This window comes from Sciurus carolinensis, chromosome 8 (genome assembly GCF_902686445.1).
Source record: "Sciurus carolinensis chromosome 8, mSciCar1.2, whole genome shotgun sequence".
NCBI lineage: Eukaryota > Metazoa > Chordata > Mammalia > Rodentia > Sciuridae > Sciurus > Sciurus carolinensis.
In genome coordinates, this window is record NC_062220.1 from 47,481,957 (window position 1) to 47,496,513 (window position 14,557).

Below are 14,557 nucleotides of genomic sequence, written 5' to 3' on the forward strand. Positions count from 1 at the left end.
TGTGGTCTTCAGAAATTGCCATAAGAGATGTGACTGCTCTTATTTCAGTTAAAGTATTTCTTTTTATTTGAAAAGAAACTGGAGTGGTTATCAAATCATTCTCTGAATACACTGAAGTATATTTAAAAGAAATATGTAGCCAGGCATGGTGGTGCACACCTGAAAACCCAGCAGCTTGGGAGGCTGAGGCAGGAAGATCAAGAGTTCAAAGCCAGGCTCAGCAACTTAGTGAGGCCCTAAGCAACTCAGTGAGACCCTGTCACTAAATAAAACACAAAAAAGGTCTGGGAATATGACTCAGTGGTTGAGTGCCCCTGGATTCACTCCCCAGTACCAGATACATACATACGTACATATATACACATATACAAAAATAAATAATATGTAAGTCATTAAGGGCAATCAATATATATAATAAAAACTGACATTTTCAATTAAATTCAACAATTATTAAGCATCTAAACTGTGTCTGAATAAGCTTCATGAGTATCCCTCAAAATCTGAAAATCTATGAGTGAATAGTTCTTTTAAAGAACACATTAAAACTTCAAAGAAAATATGCTGGTCGTGGTGGTACCCGCATGTAATTCTAGTAGCTTGGAAGGCTGAGGCAGGAGGATAGCAAGTTCAATACCAGCTTCGGTAACTTGGTAAGGCCTGAAGCAACGTAGGGAGACCTTGTCTCAAAATAAAAAGCAAAAAGGGCTGGGGATATGACCCAGTGGTTACACATCCCTGGATTCAATCCCCAGTACCAAGATTGATTAATTAATTAATTAATTAATTTTTAAAAGGTTGGGATTGTGGCTCAGTGGTTATGTTTCCCCGGTTTCCATCTTTGACACAAAAATATCTATAATGAAAATGCAAAATAAAAAGTCAGAGATGAAAGAAATTATGCCTATAGCCACCAAGGTTGGTCAGTCCAGCTTTATGTGTATAACTGGAAAACTAACAATTCTTGTATTTTCTATATGGTAACCTATAAACCAATAGTACATATTACCTATAGAGAAGCAGCTATAGTGTGCTTCCTAATGGTATATATTTGTTTAAAATCATGTCCTTAGAGGATTTGTACCTGAGTAGATACCGTTTTTCTCACTGACTTTCAACATGATTTCATCGCCTTAGATCCTTGATGTACAAAATTTGTTTACCCATAGTAAATGTTATTGCATCAAAATGCACATCTCTATACTACAGTTTATATTTTATTTATCTCATCAGAAAAATATGCTTCCTACTCCCCTTCCATATACTGTTAGACTTACAACTTTCCTTTATCCTTTTTTACCTTTCACTTTCCTTGTAATTTTTGGTAATCACATTCAAATTTATTCATTTAACAAAAATTTACAGAATACCAATTCTATCCTTCTGCTAGACAATGGTGAAGGCACAGTCTCAATCACCTCCCAGTTTATGAGGAACACAGAAATAAAAATAAGCAATTATAGTACAATGTGATAACTGTTTTAACAGAAGAATATACCAAGTAATTTTTTGTCTTAGAAAAGAAGCTCGTGGAGGGGTGAATGTTTGATCTGAATCATATAGAACAGAAAGGGATTTGCATATTCAAATGTAGATGAGAAGCAATGTGAATTTCAAATATAAGACCCTACACCAAAAAAGAAATAAACAGATAGAAGGTATTTTGGGAAAACACTGAGAGTTGAATGGACCACAATACAACATATCCAGCAAAGTAAACTTCAACTGTACACACCATGATGTTTTAAATTAAATATGAGGTGTCCCCCAAAAGCTCATGTGGAAGACAATGCAAGAATGTCTGGGGGTAAAATGGTTAGGTTATGAAAGCCTTAACCTAATCAGTGCATTAATCCACTGATCGGAATTAACTAGGTGGTATCTGTAGACTTGCAGGGTACAGCTGGAGGAGCTAAGTCACTGGGGGTGTGCCTTTAGGATATGTTGCCACTAATGAGAGGAGCTCTCTCTGTTTCCTAATGTCCTGTCCTGAGCTGTTTTCCTCTGTCACACCCTTCTGCCATGATGTTCTGCCTCACCTGAGGCCCAGAGCCATGCAGGTGGCTGTCAGTGTACTGAGACCTCTGAAACCCTAAGCTGAAACTAACTTTTCCTTCTCTAAAATTGTTCGTGGACACAGCGATGATGCAAAAACTGACCCAAACACCCATGCACATACAGACATACACAAAAAAAGCATCTCTGACTCGGGGTCTTACAAGTACTGGAAATCAGTGGCATGAATAACTGAAAATTACTTCGTTAATGTTTGCAACTTATCTACTTTAGCTAATAGTCCAAATACAGGGCTGCAATACAAAAGTTTAAATGAGAGTTGAGTAAATAAGTGTGTAAATAAGTGTGTGTGTGTGTGAGAGAGAGAGACAGAGAGAGAGAGAGAGAGAGATTGTGTGCGAGAGAGAAAAGTGCTTCAAATAAATTAACACCTTCCTAATGTTTTTTCAGAATCCTAAACATTGTTACCAAAATGTTCTCCCTCAGTTAGGCTGATTTATAAAGTTCATTTATGAATATCCTGAAATTAAATTGAATAAAATACTATGAAACTCCATATTGGAAAATGATAACTGTTGAGACATCAAGCAATCAGATTATACCAACATTCCATTCTGTTGAAAAGAAATAACCTAAGATACCTTTCTATCTTTAGCTTGCTTATGTGGGCATGTGGAAAAAGAAGCCATAAATAATTAAAAAAGAAAAGTCAGAAATTTAATATTTCAGATAACACTATTATTTACTTGGAAGATCTTAGAAATTTAACAAAAAAGTTATTAAAACTAATAATGGTTCAGTAAGGCAATATTCATTTTTAAAAGTCAATATATTAAAAAATGAATAACTCAAAAAATAAACCACAAAATACTCTGTATTTACTAGCTATAACTATACAAGGATTTTCTTCTAAATAAAAATTAACTGAGAACACAAGAAGTCCTGAATAAGTATTATGCTATATTATTCCTAAATTAAAAATTTTAATATTGTAAAGATATCCACACACCCAAATCTCTGTAAATGTCAGTCTACACCAATTTATTTTATGAATTCAGGTCAATCAAAATTTAAAACCCATCCATACTTTTTAGGGAAACTAATAAGCTATTTGAAAATGAACAGTAAGGATGGAAACAAGCCCTACTGGGTATCAAAATATACAATAAAACTGCATTAATTAAGGCAATATAGTTTTGGCCCTAGGGTAGATTTATTTTTATCCACTATTCTGTTTCACTGTTTTTTTTTTTCTCTTCAAATTAGTTGCAGTGGTCTTATTTAATAAACAGTATGGAAAGAATTAGATATCCATCTGAAAAATATTCCTATTTTGTATCATAAACAAAAATTGAATTCAGATGAGCTAAGAATAAAAATGTACACATCTGTCCCTCAGTATCAGTATGGGGAGGGTCAGTTCAAAGACCTCTCACTACCCACAGATACAAAATCTGCAGATGGTGAAGCCCCTTACGTAAAATTGCATGCTTGCATATAAACCACACACATATACTCTACTCCTATATTCTGAATCACCTCTAGATTAATTATAATAACCAACACAATATAAATAATATATAAAAAGTTGTTATAGTGTATTCTTTAGATAACAATGGTAAGGAAAATGGTCTGTATATGTTCCATGTAGGCAGGTTTTTTCTTTCCAAATATTTTCCATGTATAGCTGGTTGAATTTATAGATACCCACAGACAGAGAGAATGCTATAAGAAAAATGCGGCGAAGTTCCATATACTAGAGAAAAATTCACAGTACTAGAAGTCCAAAAGGAAATGAATAAACTATCTGGTTAAAACTCAAGTCAGTGCTAAGGAATTAGAGGTTTAGCTGAGTGGCAGGGCCCTCACCTAGCTTGCATGAGACCCTAGATTTAATTTCCAGCATTGCAAAAATAATAATAATAATAAAAATTAATGCTAAAAACTTCTAGGCAGCAAAATATAAGGACAATATAAAAAAGTCACAAATTAGGAGACAACATCAGTATATAAAGAACTTTCTCAACTCAAAGAATTTTGCAGGTATAAGTAGGAAAAGGAAATTAACTGCAAATTCAGCAAAGATATACTGATGCCTAATAAATGATACAATGATGCTCAACTTCATTAAATATTAAGCCAATGTAAATTAAAGTAAGGAGATATTTACTCCATATTCATCCATAAGAATGGTTTTTAAAAACACTGCAATATCCAGTGTTTGTGGGGATATAGGAAAAGAGATATTAGCCACAGACCAAAAAAGCATAATTTGAAAATAGTAACCAATATTTTAAATGTAAATGCCTTTGAATTAATGTTGCCTCTAAGTATTTAGAGAAATACCTGCAAATGTATAAAGATATATGTACAAGAAAGTTCATGGTAGCACTACTTTTAACAGCCCAGAGTGGAAAATTACCTAAATTTCCACCAATAGAGAAAATGGCTTGCTAAATTATAACACGTAAATCAGGATTGGTGATGCGCACCTACAATCCCAGTTACGTGGGAAGCTGAGGCAGCAGGATGACAAATTTGAGGCCAGACTCAACAACTCAGCAAAACCCTATATCAAATTAAAAAAAAAAAAATTAAAGGGTAGGGGATATAACTCAGTGGTAGAATACCCTTGGTTCGATTCCCAGTACAGAAATAAATAAATAAACAAACAAATATACACACATACACAAATATGTAAGTCTATGCAGGACTAAAGAGATCTAGATCTCTAATGACACGACTTACTCTATAATATAAACATTAAACCAAAAGAGCACATTGCAAATGAAGGTATTTCCAATTTCTATGATCCCCTCACAATTGGTATGAAACAAATTTTAGGCTAATTTAAAGTCTTCTCAATTTCTTAGCTCAAAATCAACTTGGTTTTTGCCACATCATAAAGTCAAGTCTCAACTTCCTTACATACAAAATAACTATTATTATAATAATATTTACTCCATAAAATAGTTGTAAAAATGAAATGGGATAATTCATATAATTGCATTTGCTTCAATATAGGAGAGGAAAAATTCCCCAAGGAAATAAGAATGATAATATTTCCCCAGACACTTACATTCACATGCTCTTTTACAAATGGGTTTTGAATATTTCATCTACTATGCTTCTTAATGCCCTTTAAACAAAAGTCTGCTTAACTAATTTTATATTATAATGTAGACTGGCCTGCCAAAATCCCAACCTTTGTCGAGAACAATGCACTACCATTGCACAATGGCTCACTGCTTGCCTTGCTTTCTGTTCTCCTGGGTCAGGAAGAACCTCAGAGGTGAGAGGAAGTTTCACATGGATAAATACCTTCCCTTTCATCTATATTGTCTTAGTTTGTTCAATTTTGCAATTGTATAGCATCTCTATTTATATTTATATTACCTTAGCTGCTCTGCAATAATATAGATAATTAATCAAATGATAATCACAGCCTCATCATGGTATTACTCGCACAAAAAAATTCTCAAGGCCAACAGCATCCTGGGCCCCAATAATCAATGCCATCAAGATACATATATTTTTAGTTCAGTCACCTTCATGTTTTCCTGTGTTATTTCACTAAGAAAAGCAAACAAAAGGATGTTTAAATTTAAGACTTCTTGTTTCAGAGCCAAGAAGTGATATTCTGTTCCTTGATCAAAGCAAACAAAACAAGACCTCATCTACTGCTCTGCAGTAGAGTCCGGCTTTCCAGGGTAACAAGTTTGCAATCATATTTAGCAAGGATATTTCTAAGCCAGCAACCCAAGGCTATGAAAAACAAATAGAACAAAAATTAGCTTAATATAAGTTTTCAAATACAATCATCTTATTTACATTTGTGGTAGTCTGAACTGCAACACTTTTTCAAAAAGACAGCGATACATTTTCAACAATAAGAAAAAATCACTTCCTTTCCTTCCTTATGACACATTTTCTTTAATCAATGCATGTCAAAATAAAGTCCACATACTCTGTAAATACTGACTGGAAGGAATCTCCCACAATGCTTCCACAAGCTTTCAGTTCCGGCAGTAGTCTGGGTTCCGCTTAATCTTCCTGACACATCAAAGATGGAAAATGTCCCAGGTTCTAGCACGCTGAGTTTCAGATGCTGGCTTGGCCCAGTGTACTCCTGGAGATAAGCCAAGCATTCACATGCTCCCACAAATGGACACACTCATCACAAGCTTCCCAGGCAGAACCCTAACTCACCTGCACATAATTTTCATTGCTCTTCTCAAGATACTCTAAACTGAAACCAACAGTAAATCTGAGAAGACAGTCCACATTTTCAAGTTCTTAAAACAAATGTGGCCATAAACCACTACTGGGAAAGGAGGATCTTAATAGTTGTGGAGCAATGTATAATATCAAATTTCTCTTTCCCCCAGAACTAACTGATTTATATCATAAAAACTGCATAGTTTCTTGATGCCTATGCTATATATTAGGTTCCTGCAGCAAAATGAAGCAAGTCAAACTGGAGTTTGTAATTATCAGGTATTCTGCATTCACTGGTAGTCTCCAAAGATCGTAAATAGGTGAGAATTTTAGTCTCCTCCTCTATATTCTTATAGCATGTTACAATGAAAGAAAAATTCAAACTATGACTTGGAAGGTTGAGGCAGGAGTTCAAGTTCAAGGTCAGCCTCAGTGATTTAGTGAGGTCCTATGCAACTTGGTGAGAACATGTCTTAAAATATAAAATAAAAAATAAAAAAGGGATGGAGGTGTAGTTCAGTGGTAAAGCAAGGAGGGAAGGAAACATAAAAGGACTGATAGCTCTATCTAATAAATTCTGTAAGTCCCAGACTTTTATCCTTAAGTTACTCTGAAGAGTAGCTTATATGAAAGTTGTACACAAAACAGCTGCAAAATATCTACTGTAGGTTATATCTAACCTTCTAAATGCACTGGACAACAGAAGCCTAAATTCCAGAATGCAGGATCACAGGGAGGACTACAGTTAGGTTTTGCTCCAAATGTGGTAACTTACTGGCCTTGCCTGACTCAGAGACCATTTAAATAAAATATTTATAAAAATATTAATTCACATATCTTCAACATCATTCATTTCACCAATCATTTGTATCACACCTAAATCAATAAACAGTCTTATGGAGATTTAAAATACCCACAATTAGAATGTAGACTTCTAATTAGGGTCTTTCAAATACATGAGTGTGGACTCATGACTGGGCTACCAGAAATGCTAACTAAAGGCTCCTAAAACAAAGTTATACCCATGGATTATTTTGTGTGTGCTGAAGCAATTTGAAATATGACAACATAAAACACAAATTATCTTTAATTATTTATCAACTAATCCAATAAGTGAGGCAGGAAAAGGGTAAAGTGTGTGTCTATTTTTCATATTTTTACATAAAAAGCATGAGGTTCAAAAGATAATATACATGGCTGAATATGAGGATAACTAACAAAGTCTATAAATGCACAAATCATTTCACTAAACATGAGCCTAGTGTGGATTATGAAAGAACAGGAAGTGAAAAAAAATACACACTACATAACAGGAGTTGGAGCACATGCCAGTTCGAAAGGCAGTACAAAAATGTTTGTATTGTGTCAGGGTTCTCCAGAGAAAAAAGACCAACAGGATGTAGGTAGATACATTTATTTTATATATGCAACATATTTTTATTTCATTCATGTTAAAATGGATTTATTCTAAGAGACCGGCTCACATGACTGAGAGGCCAGCAAGTCCAAACTCTGCAGGACAGGCCACAGGCTGGAGAACTCATAAGAGCTGACACTGACCCTTGAATTCAAAGGCAATTGGTTGGCAGAATTCCTTTTCCTTCAGTGGAGGTCAGACTTCTACAAACGACTTCAACTGATCTGATGAATCCCACCCACATTATGAAGGGTCATCTGCCTTAGACTACTGATTTAAAAGTTAAACTCATCTAAAAAATACCTTCATAGAAACATCTAGAATCATGTTTACCCAACATTGACAAACTTGGCATAGCAAAGTTGACACCTAAAATAAGCCATCACAGAGCCATTCAAACATAATATTCTCTGGCTACAAAACCTGAATGTCTCAGCATTTAACCAGGATGGTCAGAGGAATATACTTTCCTAAAGAAGTGTGTAGAAATAAAACCACAGGTTTATATCTAATATTTATTTAGATTCTCCTGACAGATTAAAGTATTTTACATGGATAACATCATTATCTCCATGGTTAAACATGTAGGCAAGAAAAGAAGAAGCCATCCTAGTTGCAACTGTTGCAGCAGAGAAGGGCGCTGAGGCGAACCTGTACATGGCAGGCTGACAAACAACCGTGAACAGAAAGCACTTGGCCATGTGCACTGAGAACATGGAGAACTTGCAGCTCATACATTTAAGGAGACAGCCTCTGATATTAGGCCTGCTGGGGTCCAAATTCTTCACACTACATATTGCTTTGCTGTGCCACTGCAATCTGGAAAGAATGTATAGTAGAAATGGAGCCTGTCTAAGTCTAAGGACTGACTACAATGAATACAAACAGCCTCCTTCAACTTACAATGGACAGATAGAATGAGTGAAAACACACACGTTAGAAGATACTGGGTAATTATTAGTACAGTATAAATGAGTCTATCTTAATCAGTTTATCATCTAAAAGAAACAATTGCTCACTATTACTAGAGACTGTAAAGATCTAACCTTGGTTAAAAAAACATAACTAGGCTCAAGAACTGAATGTGACCACCAGAAACCTTTCACCTCATTTTAAGTGAAAATAGTGATAAGTCTCAAAAGCACTAAAGACAAGTAGGAACCCTACTATCTGTTCCTATGCCAAATCAGCCATTTCTAAGAACCCAGTTCCAGAGGATCTTAGGAAAGGGACTAAATACCATCTCCCATTCTAGAGTCCTAGGTCTGCAGCCCAGTTTCTCCTTACACGAGACTATAACACTGAACGTGCCTTCCACAAGACCTATCTGCCGCGAATTTCTTTCCCTTATACAATTCAAAGAGGGACAGTTTTCAGAACAAGTTAAAGAGTAAGTAAAATGGTTTTCAGAAGTATGTATCGGAGGCTTGTGTGCTGGCACCTCTGGCAGGGCTTGGGGAATCTGTAAACAGTGTTAAGAGCAGTACAGCCAATAATGATACCTTTCTTCTCAGTACCTACATGAAGTGGGCACAGTTTGCAAACCTACACACTGATGTCCCAAAGGATTTGGCCAAACCTATGATAACCATATCTGATTAAATGGACACATTAAATGAATGCCTGTCAGTTGTACTAAAAGGCCACAAAAGGCTGTACTGAACAGTTATGAATATTTTTCTCTGCTTGCTGTTAAAGAACTTGATATCTCTACTAAAGTACATGAACCTCAAAGGAAAACACAGAAAACACAGTGATTTACTCTTCTCAAATCAGTGCATATTTTCAAGAAGCAGAGTTCAGTATGAAATGAGAACATTTTACAGATGTTTAGAGTTAGAACATCTAACTGGATGCACAGCAGATGTCTACTTGGAATATATTCAGCAAAACTTACCTGAAGGAGTTGCCATGGAAGTAACAAAAAACACAGAACAGTTCCCAGAACACATCAAGGAGCCAATATGGGAAACAGTACCAGAGGAAAAAGAAAAAAGCAAGTCATAATCCCTCAGGGAACCGCTTGTGCCTGGATTTGAAAGGAGAGTGAGCCAGATGTGTATGTTTGAATGGAGTGCCTGCAGCTGAGATGATCTGGAGTCCTGCTCACTGCTCTGTTGAATCCTCTTGCCCAGTTCAGTTAAGAAAAGAGAATGGAACCATAATGACAGACTGAAATGGAGCAAAAGAACCATTTTATCTATTCTTTTATACATGTCATTGTATTAAAAAACATGAATAGCCAGGCATGATGTAGCTGAGACAGGAGGATCACAAGTTTGAAGTCAGCCACATCAACTTGTGAGACCCTGTCTCAAAATAAGAAAAGGGCTGGATATGTGACTCAGTGGTAGAGATCCCTGAGTCCAATCTCCAGTACTGTAAAATACTGTAAAAAATATAACAAAAAAAAAAAAAAAAAAGAATAAGTATGTAGTGGAGATATTGAGGGGGAAAAGTTATGCTGCTAAGTCTTCTTAATTCATATCTTGATAATAGTCTTCTTTTATTAATTAAGATACAGTAAATAATCTTGAAATATATTCATGGAAAGCATAATCAAGAATATATTTTTGGGATCCAAGATGGCGGCCTAGAGGGAGACTGCACCCCCGGTCGCTCCAGAACCCAGGAGTTAAGAAGGGGAGGCATTGAGAGACTCGGACTGAAGTGGAGCCACGGGTGAGTCTGCCCACTGGGTAAAGCTCGGCCCGGGTGGCAGGCCCAGATAGAGGTGGCTTATCGGAGCCGGGCAGGGCAGCTAGAGTCTTCCCAAGGTAGCCTTCCACACTCCGGCAGTGGGCTCTTCCCACACGGCCAGCTGCACGGTGCAGGCCCACATTGAGAGCATTTCCGCACAGAGCCAGTTCCAAACCGTGGAACCAGTAGGGGGCTAGGGGCAGTTTTCTTCAGATGAGCTGCTTTATCAGATTCCTCCAAGACATCAGGCTACTGAAGGCTGGGAGGTGATACACTGGAAATCTACTGGGACACTATAAGCCAATAGTGGAAAACTGCAATGTCTCAGGGTCCCACTGACAACTGACCAATATGAGAAAACAAGGGAAGAAAATGTCCCAAACAAACCTAGATACTACATCAATAAAACCCAATGACAGCACAGCAGAAGAAATGTCAGAAAGGGAGTTCAGAATGTACGTAATTAAAACGATCAGGGAAGCTAATGAGGAGATGAAAGAGCAAATGCAGGCATTGAAGGAGAAGATGAAAGAGCAAATGCAGGCATTAAATGATCGCACCAATCAACAGTTAAAAGACCAAATACGGGAAGCAAGAGATCATTTCAATAAAGAGTTAGAGATACTGAAAAAAAAACAAAATGAAATACTTGAAATGAAGGAAACAATAAACCAAGTTAAAAACTCCATAGAAAGCATAACCAATAGGATAGAACACCTGAAAGACAGAACCTCAGACATTGAAGAAAAATTATTTAATCTTGAAAGCAAAGTTGGCCAAACAGAAAAGATGGTAAGAAATCATGAACAGAATCTACAAGAATTATGGGATATCATGAAAAGGCCAAATTTAAGAATTATTGGGATTGAGGAAGGCTTAGAGAAACAAACCAAAGGAATGAACAATCTATTCAATGAAATAATAACAGAAAATTTCCCAAATCTGAAGAATGAAATGGAAAACCAAGTACAAGAGGCTTATAGAACTCCAAACATACAAAATTACAACAGACCCACACCAAGGCACATTATTATGAAAATACCTAACATACAAAATAAAGACAGAATTTTAAAGGCCGCGAGAGAAAAGAACCAAATTACATTCAGGGGGAAACCAATAAGAATATCAGCAGATTTTTCAATCCAGACCCTAAAAGCTAGAAGGGCCTGGAACAACATATACCAAGCCCTGAAAGAAAATGGATGCCAACCAAGAATCTTATACCCAGCAAAACTTACCTTCAAATTTGACGATGAAATAAGATCCTTCCATGATAAACAAAAGCTAAAGGAATTTACAAAAAGAAAGCCAGCATTACAGAACATTCTCAGCAAAATATTCCATGAGGAAGAGATGAAAAACAACGATGCAAATCAGCAACAGGAGGCGCTAGCCTAAAGGAATAGCCAAATAAAGGAGAAACCAAATCATGTCAAAAACAAATATGAGTCAATTGACTGGGAATACAAATCATATCACAATAATAACCCTGAATGTTAATGGCCTGAATTCATCAATCAAAAGACACAGACTGGCAGATTGGATTAAAAAGAAAAATCCAACAATATGCTGCCTGCAAGAGCCTCATCTCATAGAAAGAGACACCCATAGACTAAAGGTGAAAGGATGGGGAAAAACATACCATGCACACGGACACAGCAAAAAAGCTGGAGTATCCATCCTCATCTCAGATAATGTGGACTTCAAACCAAAACTAGTCAGAAGGGATAAAGAAGGACATTACATGCTGCTTAAGGGAAGCATAAATCAGCAAGACATAACAATCATAAATATCTATGCCCCGAACATTGGCTCATCCACGTACGTCAAACAAATCCTTCTCAATTCCAGAAATCAAATAGACCACAACACAATAATACTAGGCGATTTTAACACACCTCTCTCACCACTGGATAGATCGTCCAAACAAAAATTGAATAAAGAAACTATAGATCTCAACAACACAATCAGCAATTTAGACTTAACGGACATATATAGAATATACCATCCAACAAAGAACGAATACACTTTCTTCTCAGCAGCACATGGATCCTTCTCTAAAATAGACCATATTTTATGCCACAAAGCTACTGTTAGCAAATACAAGAAGATAGAGATACTACCTTGTACTCTATCAGATCATAATGGATTGAAATTAGAAATAAATGACAGAATAAAAAACAGAAATTTCTCCAATACCTGGAGACTAAATAATACACTATTATATGATGAATGGATAACAGAAGACATCAGGAGGGAAATAAAAAAATTCTTAGAAGTAAACGAGAACAAAGACACATCATATCAAAATCTCTGGGACACTATGAAAGCAGTACTTAGAGGAAGATTTATTTCATGGGGTGCATTCAAAAAAAGAAGTAGAAATCAACAAATAAACGACTTAACACTACAGCTCAAAGCACTAGAAAAAGAAGAGCACACCAATACCAAAAGTAGTAGAAGACAGGAAATAGTTAAAATCAGAGCCGAAATCAACGAAATCGAAACAAAAGAAACAATCGGAAAAATTAACAAAATAAATAGTTGGTTCTTTGAAAAAATAAATAAAATTGATAAACCCTTAGCCACACTAACAAAGAGAAAGAGGGAGAAAACTCAAATTACTAAAATTCGGAATGAACAAGGAAACATCACAACAGACACGAGTGAAATACAAAACATAATTAGAAGCTATTTCGAAAATCTATACTCCAACAAAACAGAAGACATCAACAAATTTCTAGAGACATATGAACTACCTAAACTGAACGAGGAGGACATACACAACTTAAATAAACCAATTTCAAGCAATGAAATAGAAGAGGTCATCAAAAGCCTATCAACAAAGAAAAGTCCAGGACGAGATGGGTTCTCAGCCGAGTTCTACAAAACCTTTAAAGAAGAGCTCATTCCAATACTCCTCAAACTATTCCATGAAATAGAAGAGGAGGGAACCCTACCAAACTCGTTCTATGAAGCCAATATCACCCTGATACCTAAACCAGACAGAGACACATCGAGGAAAGAAAATTTCAGACCAATATCCTTAATGAACATCGATGCAAAAATTCTCAACAAAATTTTAGCAAATCGCATACAAATATATATTAAAAAGATAGTGCACCACGATCAAGTGGGTTTTATCCCAGGGATGCAAGGTTGGTTCAACATTCGGAAATCAATAAATGTCATTCACCATATCAACAGACTTAAAGTTAAGAATCACATGATTATTTCAATAGATGCAGAAAAAGCATTTGATAAAATACAGCATCCCTTCATGCTCAAAACACTAGAAAAAATTGGGGTAGTGGGAACATTCCTAAACATTATAAAGGCCATCTACGCTAAGCCCATGGCTAATATCATTCTAAATGGTGAAAAACTGAAAGCGTTCCCCCTAAAAACTGGAACAAGGCAGGGATGCCCTCTTTCACCGCTTCTATTCAACATCTCCTTGAGACTCTAGCCAGAGCAATCAGACAAACCAAAGAAATTAAAGGGATACGAATAGGAAAAGAAGAACTCAAACTATCCCTGTTCGCTGATGACATGATTATATACTTAGAGGAACCTGGAAATTCCACCAGAAAACTTTTAGAACTCATAAGTGAATTCAGTAAAGTAGCAGGTTACAAGATCAATGCTCATAAATCCAATGCATTTTTATACATAAGTGATGAATCTTCAGAAAGAGAAATTAGGAAAACTACCCCATTCACAATAGCATCGAAAAAAATAAAATACTTGGGAATCAATCTCACAAAAGAGGTGAAAGACCTCTACAATGAGAACTACAGAACATTAAAGAAAGAAATTCAAGAAAACCTTAGAAGATGGAAAGATCTCCCATGTTCCTGGATAGGCAGAATTAATATCGTCAAAATGGCTATACTATCTAAAGTGCTATACAGATTCAATGCAATTCCAATTAAAATCCCAATGATGTGCCTTGCAGAAATAGAGCAAGCAATTATGAAATTCATCTGGAAGAATAAAAAACCTAAAATAGCTAAAGCAATCCTCAGTAGCAAGAGCGAAGCAGGGGGTATTACAATACCAGATCTTCAACTCTACTACAAAGCAATAGTAACAAAAACGGCATGGTATTGGTACCAAAATAGACAGGTAGATCAATGGTACAGAATAGAGGACATGGACACAAACCCAAATAAATACAATTTTCTCATACTAGACAAAGGTTCCAAC

General features: G+C 36.0%; 1 protein-coding gene and 1 pseudogene across 10 annotated transcripts in view; one reads left to right on the forward strand and one right to left on the reverse strand.

Moving 5' to 3' along the window:
• Positions 1-14,557, reverse strand: part of Ppp1r9a (protein phosphatase 1 regulatory subunit 9A) — a 310,969-nt gene that overhangs the window by 136,422 nt on the left and 159,990 nt on the right. The gene's annotated exons all lie outside the window — the stretch shown is intronic.
• LOC124990649 (28S ribosomal protein S10, mitochondrial-like) lies at positions 9,096-9,655 on the forward strand (annotated as a pseudogene).